Source organism: Diabrotica undecimpunctata, chromosome 9 (genome assembly GCF_040954645.1).
Source record: "Diabrotica undecimpunctata isolate CICGRU chromosome 9, icDiaUnde3, whole genome shotgun sequence".
Classification (NCBI taxonomy): domain Eukaryota; kingdom Metazoa; phylum Arthropoda; class Insecta; order Coleoptera; family Chrysomelidae; genus Diabrotica; species Diabrotica undecimpunctata.
The window spans coordinates 123,920,168-123,933,857 of record NC_092811.1 but is presented as its reverse complement, the minus strand read 5'-3'; positions in this window follow the sequence as shown (position 1 = coordinate 123,933,857).

The following is a 13,690-nucleotide window of genomic DNA, read 5'->3' as shown; positions in this document are numbered from 1 at the left end:
AATGGTTACGATAGAAGGATATATTTTATGAAGAAGATTACTTAAAGTCAGAACTATTGGATGTAGCAAACAGTTATGCAGATATATACGACAAGTATAACATCGAAACTTTGGTCGAGAAATACGGCGTAGAAGTATTACGATTGCCTCCCTATCACTGTGAGCTTAATCCAATAGAGATGGTTTGGAGCCAAGTTAAACATTACGTTGCAGCCCGAAACACTGACTTTAAAAAAGATCGTGTGCAACAACTCATCCATGAAGCGTTTGCCAATGTCTCTGCTGAACAGTGGCAAAATTATATACAGCATGTCATCAGAATTGAAAAAGAAATGTGGATAGCTGACAACCTACAAGAAGATATCCTACCGGTTATTATCACAGCCAACACCGGCAGTTCCAGTGAGGACGATTTTTCCGAAATGGAGTAGAGACCAGACACTGTTATTGTAAGTCTTATCTTTATTCATTAGGTAGCATTTAGGCTACATAAATTTTTATTCTTTTATTAACGTAATTTTATTCTTTGGTGTATACACACTTTTCTTTGTAATAATTGTTGAGACTGTTAATAGTAATAATTGATCCAAGTTGGTATATATCCTGTCGGTATATAAATTATCAATTTAAATTTGTAGCAACTACGGAGCTACGAATTTTTTTTGTAGTAGTTTCCCTAGTAGACTCCGTTCTGTTGTTACACCCTATATAATTTAGTAAAAAAGATTTCAAAGAAAACAGTTTTATTAAATTTTGTGTAATTTGCAAAACAAAATCTTGAAGTTGTAAATAATGTTACATTTACTTCTAATAGGATTGCATGATTTAATGTTATCGTACAGGAGGGCCAACGCGGTCCTGTTTCACACCTGCAGACTATGAACGTGCCTAGCGGCCTAAGCGGCAACGTCGCTTCTGATAAGCACTGTACTGAAATCCTCTCGTGAATTTGTCTATAGATATCTGCAAAAGGGTTTACAAATAAAAGTGATCCATTTTTAAAATTGTACATTTTTATATTAGAATGCAAATATGTATTTGTTTTTTACATCAACTATGGAATGATCCTTCACACTCCTGTAGAATAAAACACTGCTCCACTGCTTCCTTTATTTTTTTCAAGAAAATTATGAACGCATGTATAATATTAAAAAAAATGGTGGTCGTTATTACAAAATCGTTTATAAATTGAATTGCAAAAAAATTTGAGTAGTTATTGGTAACCAAAAAAATGGTAAAACAATGTTGAAAAGCAGATACTAATAATATGAATAAACAAAAAATAAAATACAACACACTGACAATAACTAAAAATTACAATAAAATAACTAGTCATTTTGAGCACAAGGTCCGCAAGTTTTCTTTGTACAATGTAAGCACGCTGGTTTTCCACAAGAAAAGCATAAAAGGTTTTTCGTTTTAATGCACTTGGACATAAATTAATTAATGCACTTGTTATTATTCTCTTATGTTGTAGTGCGGTAATCGTGAATTAGTGGTTTAGTAAATATTATGATTAAGGCGGAAGTTTCGAAAAGAATTTATCGTAAATGAATAATTTGAATTTGCTTTAACCATATTTGTAAAGTAACCAAACTATTAAATTTGATAATGATGCTCGTCATTTACGTTAATAACGGTAACGTAGATTTAAACATGTAAATATAGTACCGCAATAGATTTTAAATTCTATATTTTAATACAGTGGCGAATACTTGTATACGAATCTTAAATAAACGATATAAAATATGCTAATATTGGTTAGAACACATATGGAATCAAAGGAACTCGTTATTGCAAATGATGGCAAAAAGATATGCAGTCAATAAAAAACCCATATGGGATTTATGAACCTGAGTAATGCCTGTCGCATATACTAGTTAGTAAAATGATTAACATGCATGTTTTGGATGAGTCAATAATTAATATTACACTAGAGTATATATATATATATATATATATATATATATATATATATATATATACATATATACAAGAAATACTGGATATTAGTGACTGTCGATATAAACAAACAACACAGTTTATTAGGGCTGCAGTCAGAAAGTTTGGCCGGGATGTTACAGAAACACTGTTTTGACTTTTGGTCTAGCTTTCGGAATTGTTTAATTCCCTTTTCAAGACACTGTAATTAGAAGAATGTGTAAATATTTACAATATATCACAAATTGTCAGTGCAACTTACTAGTCGTTGAGATTATTTATATAAAGCTATGATACTCAACATTAATAACACACATATAAAATATAACATATAAAATAATGAAACAAAATACATTTTAAAATTTAAAATTTAGTTAATGATAGTAAAACTTCGTGACATCGTTTAATGGTGTGTTTTAACTGATGCGTTCTTCATGTTTTATTAATGGAAGTAGTATATTAAACCTATCTTGATGGTATGCAACTTGTTTTGCATGAAGGTGTATTATGGTGTGTATATGTAAAAGTAAATCTTTATGTTATTTTTGATGTTTTGTCAGTAAATAACAATAAATGTTGCTTAGTTTATCTATGTCAGAGTTTTTATTTATACAAGACGTATTGGATTTTATGAAACACATTTCCAAGAAAACACGTTTTGAATGTTTTTTTTTCTTTTGCCAAAATACAAGAATCCTCGAAATTAAATTCATGTTTTAACATTAATGCATGTTCTGTCAGCGCACATGCGCTTATTTTTTTTTTGGTTTTTATGTCGCTGCGATGTGAGATCACTCTACTGTGAAAATTACGAGATGATTCTCTGATATACACGTTTTTACAATTGGCACACGGTATAGAATAAACAAGATTCGATGACTCCTGTATTGTGAAAGGATCTTTTGTCTTTGTGTACATCTTCGATACCGTTTTCAGATTCTTAGTTGCAATTTTTAAGTAACTAACATTTTTGAAAATGTTTATTAGCTTAGGTGTCAGAACTGGAATATAGGGTAGGCAACCATACGTTATTCCCGGAGAATTTGAGAAAACTATTCTTAAAGTGAGCTGCCAAAGTGATTATCCAACATCTAAAAGCAATAAACTATTTATACAAAATTTAATTGTTACACTGTTCAATTACTGTTATTACTTTTTCTTTCTAAATAAAAAAAACGGGTGTGGCAGTCCAGTGGGACTGCCAAGAGAAGTTATACTTCTATACACGCGTTCGCCGTTACAAATTTATATGGGAGTCAATCTGCACAATCATTACATATTTAATGCTATAGGTAAGAAAGAGCAGAAAGAGAAACAGAATTAGGTATATAGGTATATGGTGCATGGTTTGCTGTATATAAACATTTGACTTGTAATAGGAGTATAGTAAATGAAGGATTGTATCAATATTTTAATGAAAATATATATTTTTATTTTCATATATGTATAAAAGAAGTTGAATGCAAAAAAATTTTTTTACACATACTTTGCAGTAAAATTCATTGTTTATTTTGTTATTAATATAAAAATTACAATACAATACACTGCAACATAATTCAATATAATAATACAATACAAATTAAAATGCAATTATCATAAGTATTTAAAACTGCCAATATACATAACTTACTTTACGAAGATAAAAATAAAAAACCAACAACACGGATTATGTTGTAACTTTTCATTTTATTTTAAAATTTAGCATTTTTGCGTATATTACATATATTTAGTAACATTAACGTGAGGTTTTTAAATATTTCAAAAATAAAAAAGGAAATTCATATTGGGATTCGAACTCACGTACACCTGCGTATGAACCAAACGCGTAAAAGATTTGCCAATTAGACATGATACTAAAGGATTTTTCTTCTTCTTCTTCGTTTGTTTTTGGGTTTCGATTATATAATCATTTACCCAGTACATGTAAGGTTATGCTCGTCTTGCTCTAGGCAATGCACAACCAGAGATAAATTTCTACTTCTGTTTACTTTACTGCTAATTGACAACTGGGTGATACTGAAAGATCAGCTTTTTCATTTGTTTATCTTCTTCATTTAAGGTTACTTTTTACTGCTAATTGACAACTGGGTGATACTGAAAGATGAGCTTCTCCATGTATTTATTTTCTTCATTTAAGGTTACTGTTTACTGCTAATTGACAACTGGGTGATACTGAAAGATCAGCTTTTCCATTATTTGTTTATCTTCTTCATTTAAGGTTACTGTTTACTGCTAATTGACAACTGGGTGATACTGAAAGATTAGCTTTTCCATTTGTTTATCTTCTTCATTTAAGGTTAGATTAGACTTTTCTCGTTTGGGGGTAGCTTCCAAACATTGTCACATTAGGTTTATGGGTAATGCTACCTTCGGTTAGGATTAAGGATTTTAAGGACGTACATTTTTGTATGTTAGGATATTTCCAGTATTTTCTAGATTTATTTTGTTATTTTGACAAGTATAAAAAAAAAAAAAATTTTTATAGATCGATTTGAAAAAATTTGATGAATTTAATAATTATTTTTATAACTTTCTCAGAGGGTTTATATAGAATACTATGTAAAGATATTGGACTCTCTATTCCTGCTTTTATTAGTTCTAAATACAGATCCATATTTTTGTGTTTGTTTATGGGACATTCAAAGAAGATATGGATCACTGTTCCAATGGTTCCGCATTCACATATCGGTGTTTCCGTTTTACCTATTTTGTAGAGATAGCAAGGAGTTTTGCAATGTCCACTACGTAAACGATTAATATTTGTTATGGTATTTCTGCCCATATACCCACATTTGGCATACCATGGTTTTATGGGGAAATCACACTGCAATCTGCAATAGTTTGGATCTTTATGTTTAATTTGGGAATGCCATTCATTGTAGAACTGTGTTAAAATGTCTTTTTTTGTAACGCAAAAGATATCTGTACTAACATTTTTTATATTATATGGTACTCTTAATTCTCTCCCAATATTCGCCAGCCTATCAGCTACCTCATTACCTTTAATCCCCTGATGTCCAGGTACCCATTCTATTCCTATCGAGAATCACATATTATTAGCTTCTACCAATAGTTTTTTGGTCATTATGGTTACGTAATCCATTTGATCCCATTTGAGACTGGAAATTTTGGATAAAGCACTTTTTGAATCCGCAAAGATAACTGCTTTCATGATCCCCTTCTCAATGCACACAGAGATAGCTTTATATATAGCTATCATTTCAGTTGTACAGATTTGTGTGTAATTATGGAGCCTTGATGAAAATTTGTAATTAATCTGTGGTATATAAATTCCAAATCCAGATTGGTTTGTTTGTGGGTCGATAGATCCATCTGTATATACATAGGTATGATTACTATATATTCCACCATATTTTGCTAAAAACATTTCATTAGATTCAATTTCATATTTTTCATATTCTAGGCTATTAATTGTAATAGGATACAAAAGAATTTTTCTTTCTACTTCATATATGGGATTAATTTTGTATCGGATTATATTTTTTGATTTTTTGAGTATGTCCGTATATGCTAATGAGTAGTCTGGTATAGCTTTATTCTTCCAAAATTGGTTATTTGCGTTTATAGCTTCATTTAACTTATTTAAACTTCTTATTGCTATGTTATTTTTTTCAGACATTTGTTTCAATATATACTTATGAGCCAATATTTCCCTTCTAACTTTTAGTGTGGATACTGAACATTCCGCTTGTAATATTAAAATTGGTGTAGAACGTAGACAACCTGTTATAATCCTTAAGGCCACATTTTGTACTTGTTCCAACTTCATCATCAGACTTTTACTGCAAGGATTTAAAAGATTGGCTGCATAATCTAAATGAGATCTTACTATCCCTTTGTATAAGCTTAAAAGAATGTTTGGGTCAGATCCCCATTTTGTACCACAAATTGCTCTCATAACATTAATTCCTTTGTTTGCTTTAGCTATCATATCATTTATTTGAATTGTCATATTCAAGTTACACTGTAGATGGAACCCCAGATACTTTATTTCATTTTTCCATGGGATTTCCAGGTTTTGGTACATAAGGTGGGGGAAGTTATAACCTTGAGCTCTTTTTCTAAATATTATTGCTTTTGATTTATGTGCTGAGATTTTAAAGTTGTGTGTTTCAAACCACTCCTGTAATTTTTGTAAGTAAGTGTTTAAGCAATTAATTGATTTATATATATCTGACCCTTGTACCAGAATTACAAAATCATCTGCATATTGGAAGCACTCCATTTCAGGTTTGATTAAATCATGTAAAGACTTAGAGTACAAATTAAACAATATTGGACTGAGAGGAGACCCTTGTGGCAATCCAGTTGATGCTTGGATTGGGCCTAGTATATTGTTTGATTTATCTTTAATATAAATATTTCTATTGAGCAAGAATTGCATAATTAGGTTTGTATAGGTTGTTGGAATACCATACTTTATTAGATATTTATATAGCAAAAACGTATTGACAGTATCATATGCCCTACTAATATCCAAAAAAATTGCGATTGTATTTAAATTTTTACTAAATCCTGTTCTAATATAATTTATTGTTAAAGCTAAATTATCGTTACACCCTTTATTTCTTCTAAATCCTAACTGTTTTGGATTTAATATACAATTTTTTTCAATTATTTGTTCAATTCTTAATTTAATTATATTTTGGAGTATTTTGCCCACACATGACTCTAGGGCAATATTTCTATAGTTGTCTGCACATAATGGATCTTTATAGGGTTTTAAGAAAGGAATAACAAGAGTGTTTTTCCATTCTTGTGGAAATCCAGCTTTTCTGTTCATTATTTGATTAAATATTATTGACAGTGATTCTAATGCTACCTGAGGAAGTCTGCCAATCATACTATATGTTATTAGATCTAAGCCAGTAGCCTTATCCTTTTTTTTAATGACACTTATTATTTCCTCTCTGGAAATGTCCTCCACATTGTCATTGGATTGGATAACAGTAAATTCTGGATCTGTTATATCAATTCCCAATTTATTTAATATATCCAAAGCTATGTGTTCGCTGGGAAGTTTGGCAGGAATTATTGCATTTTGATATGTGGAGAACTGTTTAACAGTTCGCCATATTTCTGCTAGGGGAGTGTCCCTGTTTAGTCCATTACAAAAGCATCTAAAACTATTTCTTTTTTTATTTTTAAATATTTTTTTACTATAGGCAAAGATTTTTTTGATTTCTATATAATTATCTGTACTTGCATCTTCTTTGTATTTTTTGATTTTTTCTTTCCTCATTTTAATTAAATTTGAGCATTCCGTGTCCCACCATGGAGGACTTTTCTTTTTTCCTGTGTGCTTTTTTGTTTCCAAAAAGGGTATTTCTTCATCACTCACCTTCTCCATAATTTGCGTAAAGGTGCTATATTCTTTACACCCACTTTTCATTAGTTCTTCTATTTTTGAACAGTATTTTTCCCAATTGGCATTTTTAATGTTTCTTTTGTAACTTTTTTGGATAGATGTATGTTGAATTTGTGTCTGGATTTTACACATCGTTGCGAAATGATCACTACCACCCGAGTCCTCTAACACATCCCATTGACATCTGTTCACTATTTCCGAGGAGATTAGTGTTAGATCTACTGCTGAAGCATTCTGACCTGGGAGTGTAATCCGTGTGGATCTTCCATCATTGCAACAAACTAGATCCAAATCCTCTAGAGAGTCAGCAATTATTCTTCCATTAGCATTAGTAGTTACCTGACTTCCCCAAAGTGCATTATGTGCATTCAGATCACCCATTATAATTTTATTGCCTCTGATTTTTTCTATTCGCCCAACCCATCCATTTAAATCTATTTTTGCCCCAGGATGAATATAAATATTAATTATTGTTATGTCCCAATCAATTATTTTAACTGCTAAAATTTGAATTTTACTATTATTATTGTTATAAGTATATACTACTTTATGATCCAAACTATTATCAACAGCAGTAGCAATACCACCATAACCATCTAATCTATCCAATCGATGTATTTTATACCCTCTTAAATAAAAATGATGATTTATTTTTAACCATGTTTCATTTAATAATATTACTTTAGGGTTAAAATCGTGTATAAAAATCTTTAAACTATCATAATTACTGTTTAAACTTTTTATGTTCCATTGTAGGATGTATGGATTCTTGGGATCCATCTAGATCTAATAATTTTCTATTTGTTGAAGTTTCATGTGTAATTAGCTTGTTCAAGTAGGTGATTAGGTCTTCCTTATGTCTCCAATTCAGTTTTTTTAGTATTTCATTCAATATTTTTTCCGTTTCCCTCTCTAGTTGTTCTGTACGTGAACATCCAGGGATAGGAATTTTAGAACTAACAGAGAAGGTTCCCTCTTCAAATCTGCCATTTGGAGATATTAAATTCTGATTGTGAAGCTCTCTGTCATAAGTTTTATTTGACTCGTTAATTTTTCTTTTATTTTTGTTCCCGCTATTTTCTGTTTTTTTGCTAAACCACTGTTCTGGGTTACTTCGAATATTTTCTATCCATCGCTCATTAATTGGAATTCTGTCAGGTATATTAACCTGATTTGATAGAGGTGGAAATTCGTCCTGGCTTACTCTAAATGTATTTTCTTTTGATAACTTTTTATTGGAGACATATGGATACCTTTCACTTGCCTCAAAATAAGAGAGATTATCTAATGACATAACAGCTTTAATATTCTGTTGTCTGACATATTCAGGACACTCTTTAAAAGTACTTACATGAAAATTACTACTACAATGGAGACATTTCATCATACATTCACCTTCATGTGCTTTATCAGCACAATTTTTACATTTTTTATCCCCTCTGCATTGATTTTTTGTATGGCCAAAACGAAAACAATGATAGCATTGAACCACCGGAATCATATATGGCTTTACCCTAAAGGGAATCCCATATATAGAAACCTCTTTTGGAATTTGTTTTCCTGAAAAGGTAAAAGCAACTGTCTCTGTATTTATGTATTTGCCTGAATCATATTTTGATTTTCTTTTAAAACGTCTTACCTCCAAAATTTTAATATTTACTGAGGATGTACCCGAAAAACTAATTAATTCAACATCAGAAATACTTGCATCAACATTATTTACTACACCCCTACAAGTTACTTTATTAGCAGGAATAAAGAGTTCATATCCATCATTTTTAATCTCTATATTTGAAACAAATTTATTAGCACATTCCCATTTCTTAAAAATAACGCTAATTCGGTTTTTACCCTTTTTATGAATTTTTTGTATATTCTCAATTTTCTTATCATGTATATATTTTGCTAGCTTTAAAAAACTATAATTTCCAACGTTATTGTTTTTTGATTCCATATAGACCTCAAATGGGCCAGTGTCGGTATACTGATAAGAATACTGTTTTTTGTCTTTTTTACTCTCATGTTGATTAGTGGTCTCCGAATTATCATTATTTCCTACAAATGTTTTGTCTAAATTTATATTACATTCTATATCTGAATCATCTCTCTTACTTATTACCATCTTAACACTAGGAGGACCAACCCCCCCTAAAGGATTTTAAAATTGACAGTTGTCTGTCATACAGTGATTATTTTTTGAAATACAAAAGCCTAAAATAATTATGAACATTTAATAAATAATACAAAACATATCACATAAATAATAATATTAATATATATATTATATTATATATTATATAATATTATATATAATATAATATATTTTATAATATTAAAGATATATACAAAAGGGACATTTTTATTCTCGAGAGAGGAAGAGAAAGAAAATATATCTTATGTATCTCTCTTACTCATTATCTTACATATGTAAGGGTTTCACAGATTCACTCCCGTGCAAATTTCCAACGCCGACCGTGCGTATAGAAGTATAACTTCAAAAACTATAGGGCTAACTGTATTTCTCTGTCAAGCATTTCATTAATCAATAATTATAATAATCGATTTATTATAATACTAACGTACATAGTAGTAAAATATATAATACTTATATCATTAATCATATTTTTAGGTTTCCCATAATTTATTTTTTTTATCTTGACTATGCTCGTGTCCGGAATTAATTAATATAAATTACCTTGTTTTTTTAACCGAATGTGATTAATAGATGCAATTTCTATTTCTGTGTAAATTCATGAATCATTCTTTAGACCACTAAGTCCATCTCTGAGTGGTACTTTAAAAAATAATTACATATCGCACATCCTCCTATAGTATAGCAAGAATATAAAAAGTTGGTTATAATAACTATTGTCCTACAAATACTTTATATCAGGATTTAATGTTACCGTTTGGTGATCTATTTTTTACACTTATAATAAAATAATTGTGTTACTTATAAACATCCATACCAAAGATGAAAAAAGGAATAAGAGGAATCAAAGGCGCCCACTGCAACGCATTTTGTGGTGTTACTGTTAGGATACATCAATTATTTATTGACATTTAGAAGAAGCACAACGTTCAAGTGTTTTACCACAATGTTCAATTTTCTAGATGCTTCTCTGTTACTAAGGTGAATAGAGATCACTTGTGTTTTTCCAGGTCTTGTTTTGAATATTTTGATTAGTAGTAGGTACTTATTGTTTTAGTGTTAGTCTTGTCTGTAACTTAAAATAAAACTTCTTTTGCGCAACAATTGCGGTGTCATATGTATAATTAATTTCCTAATATCTATTTACTAACTTAATAACTACAGTCCTCTCTCTCTCTCTCTATAACGATATGCAAGGGACCGGGAATTTTCATCGTTAAAAGGAAAAATCGTTATACAGAGAGCGACAAAATTCGGTACTGTAATAATAATAATACTGAATATATAAAATATAATAATATAATAATACTAAATAACCGAATTTAATTTAAACAATTTATCAAAACGAATATAAATGAACTAACACTGTATTGTACATCACATAGATTTATTAAAGAATAATATAAGCAATACAGTATAAAAAATGACTACAATAAACAATAATATGCTACTATAAAATATATTTAGCCTACATTACCAAAAAAGTCTGTCACCTTCGTATGTTTCCCTTTTCACAGAATTGATCTTACCTTGTCCTGAAGACGCATATAATCTTCCACACTACTCATATCGTCTTCCTGGTGGATAAAGAATGCCTTCTGAGGGGTCAGAGCTGGTTCTGGCTCTGCTGTCACTTTCGAGTGACTGTTTTTTCTTGTTTTAGTTTTTCCATGTCTAATTTCTGATTATTTTCCATTTTCTTTCTTGTTTCAAATCTACTGTCAATGATCAGCTTGGCTCGGACTAGTCTATGATCCCTACCAGTTGAGAAGCGATTTAGGGCTGTTACATCTTTAACCATGGATTTTTGCGTTGAAAGTATATAATCAATTTCGTTTTTAGTTTTACCATTGGGACTAATCCATGTCCATTTTCTTTGGGGTTTTTTCTTAAAGAATGTATTCATTGCATATATGTAGTTGCTTCTCCTCAAAGTAATTCATCAATGTGTGTCCTCTATCATTTCTTTTGTCGTATCCATGGTGTCCTACTTTGTCTTCTTCTTTATATAGGTTCTTCTTCTTTATATATTTTGGCATTGAAGTCCCCGATTATTAGCGTTAATTTTGATTTCTTTTCTTCCATAGCTGTTGTTATGTCTTTGTAGAAATGTTCAATATCTTTATCGCTGTAGGTACTTGTTGAAGCGTTCACCTGTATGATTTTTAAGGACGTTCTTTTTAATTTAAGCGTCGTGTATGCTACTCTATCTGATATACCCTTGGTAGAATGTATGTGTTTAACTACTTTTTTATTTATTATAAATCCTACTCCATTGTCGGTATTTTCTTCATTACCTTTATAGTATAGCAGTCCTAGTTCATGGATTTTAGTGTCTTTGTTCATGGATCTGATGTTATAAGTTCCTACATTTATTTTTGTCGAATATTTGCCTCCCCCAAAATCCTTGAGGCGGACCGGTTTCCCGGTGTGGGATTCCAAGTTAGTAACTCTACCCACCTAGGGTACTGTTCCGTTTGTTTCATAATTCGACATGTTTCCTGAAGAGGGTTTTCTGGCATTATACACTCTGTATACCTACTTGACTTAAATCTATGATTAATTAAAGCAAAATCAATTTGATTCCTTAAAATCTTTTGATTATTGTATTGACGTGATTTCCATTAATAGATTAGCCTGGGAGGTAGTTTAAACCAGGTGTTTGATAATACATATTCTTGTTTTTGGTAAAATTGTACAAGGACAGTTACCCCTGTCATTACGTGTACCTATCAGCTACTTTTTCCTTGCCGATTTTTGCAATAAAGTCGCCCTGAATAATATTGGTGATGGTGTTTCTTGGGGCCTCATCTTTAATATTGCCTTAAAAAGAACTCAATCGAATAAATCTATGATTGAACGCAACTTTTTTTAAAAGATCGACACAAATTCTCGCAATCTTAGATGATCTCTTTATATTGGGCAGCAAGTTTTGCAAAGTTTACGATCACAGCAAGTGAACTAAGACTTGGTGTAAAGGAGGAAAAAATCAAATATATGTTGGTTGCTTAAATCTCTCAAACAGATAATCCAAATTAAAACTATAACTTCACATGAACAATTGTGCTGCTCTTCACTTTGTAAAGAGCAGCACAATCAAAACCACTGGAAATAATCCACCCAAATACAATATTGATGCACTGCAAAACGATTCAAGCTCAAAAAGCAGGCTTGGATGACAGATGACATATTGGATTTGATGGAACAACGGCGACTAGCGAAAAACAACGAAACACTTTATAACAGCATACAAAAAGAAATTTGAAGTAAAATACAAGAAGCAAAGAGTCAACATCTAGCCAAACAGTGTCATGACATTGAAGAACTTGAAAACAGATACGACACGTTTAACATGTATAAAAAAGTGAAAGAAGCGGCTGGTATCTTCAATAAGAAACAAACTGCATTGCTACAGGATGAACATGGTAAAGTAATATTTGAAGTAGAGGACAAACTTAAAGAATGGGAAAATTACGTCACGAATCTATTCGAAGACGATAGGTGTAGTTGACCTCCCGATATTACTAACTGCGACGGACCCCTAATAACACGCTCTAAGGTTATAAAAACCATACAATCATCAAAAGATGGCAGAGCGACTGGTCCTGATGGAATTCCAACTGAAATATACAAGCTTATAAATGATAGCCATGTTTTAGAGGCTATAACTTCGTTTTAATACCATTTATACCAGCGGACAACTACCTAATGGTTGGTCTAATTCACTGTTTATAGCTCTACCTAAAAAGACAACAGCAGAAACCTGTGCTGATTATAGAACCATCAGGTTGTTAAACCACTTATTGAAAATTTTTCTGAAGGTAATAAATGGTCGTATCTACAATAAATGCGAGGAATACCTTGATGACACACAGTTTGGTTTCCGTAACGGGTTTGGAACAAAAGAGGCACTGTTTGGAATGAAAGTACTTGCACAAAGATGTCGAGATATATCTGTAGACATATACTGTTGTTTTATTGACTTCCAAAGGGCATTTGATCGTGTTAAGCACTCTATATTGATCGAAGCTCTAAAAGACATTGGCTTGGACGGCAGAGATGTTCGAATAATTGCAAATTTATATTGGAATCAAACAACATCAGTTTTAGTAGATGGTGTGAAATCACAGGCTCTTAATATTAAAAGAGGAGTACGGCAGGAATGCCTCTTGTCACCCCTGCTTTTCAACGTTTACTCCGAAAGAATT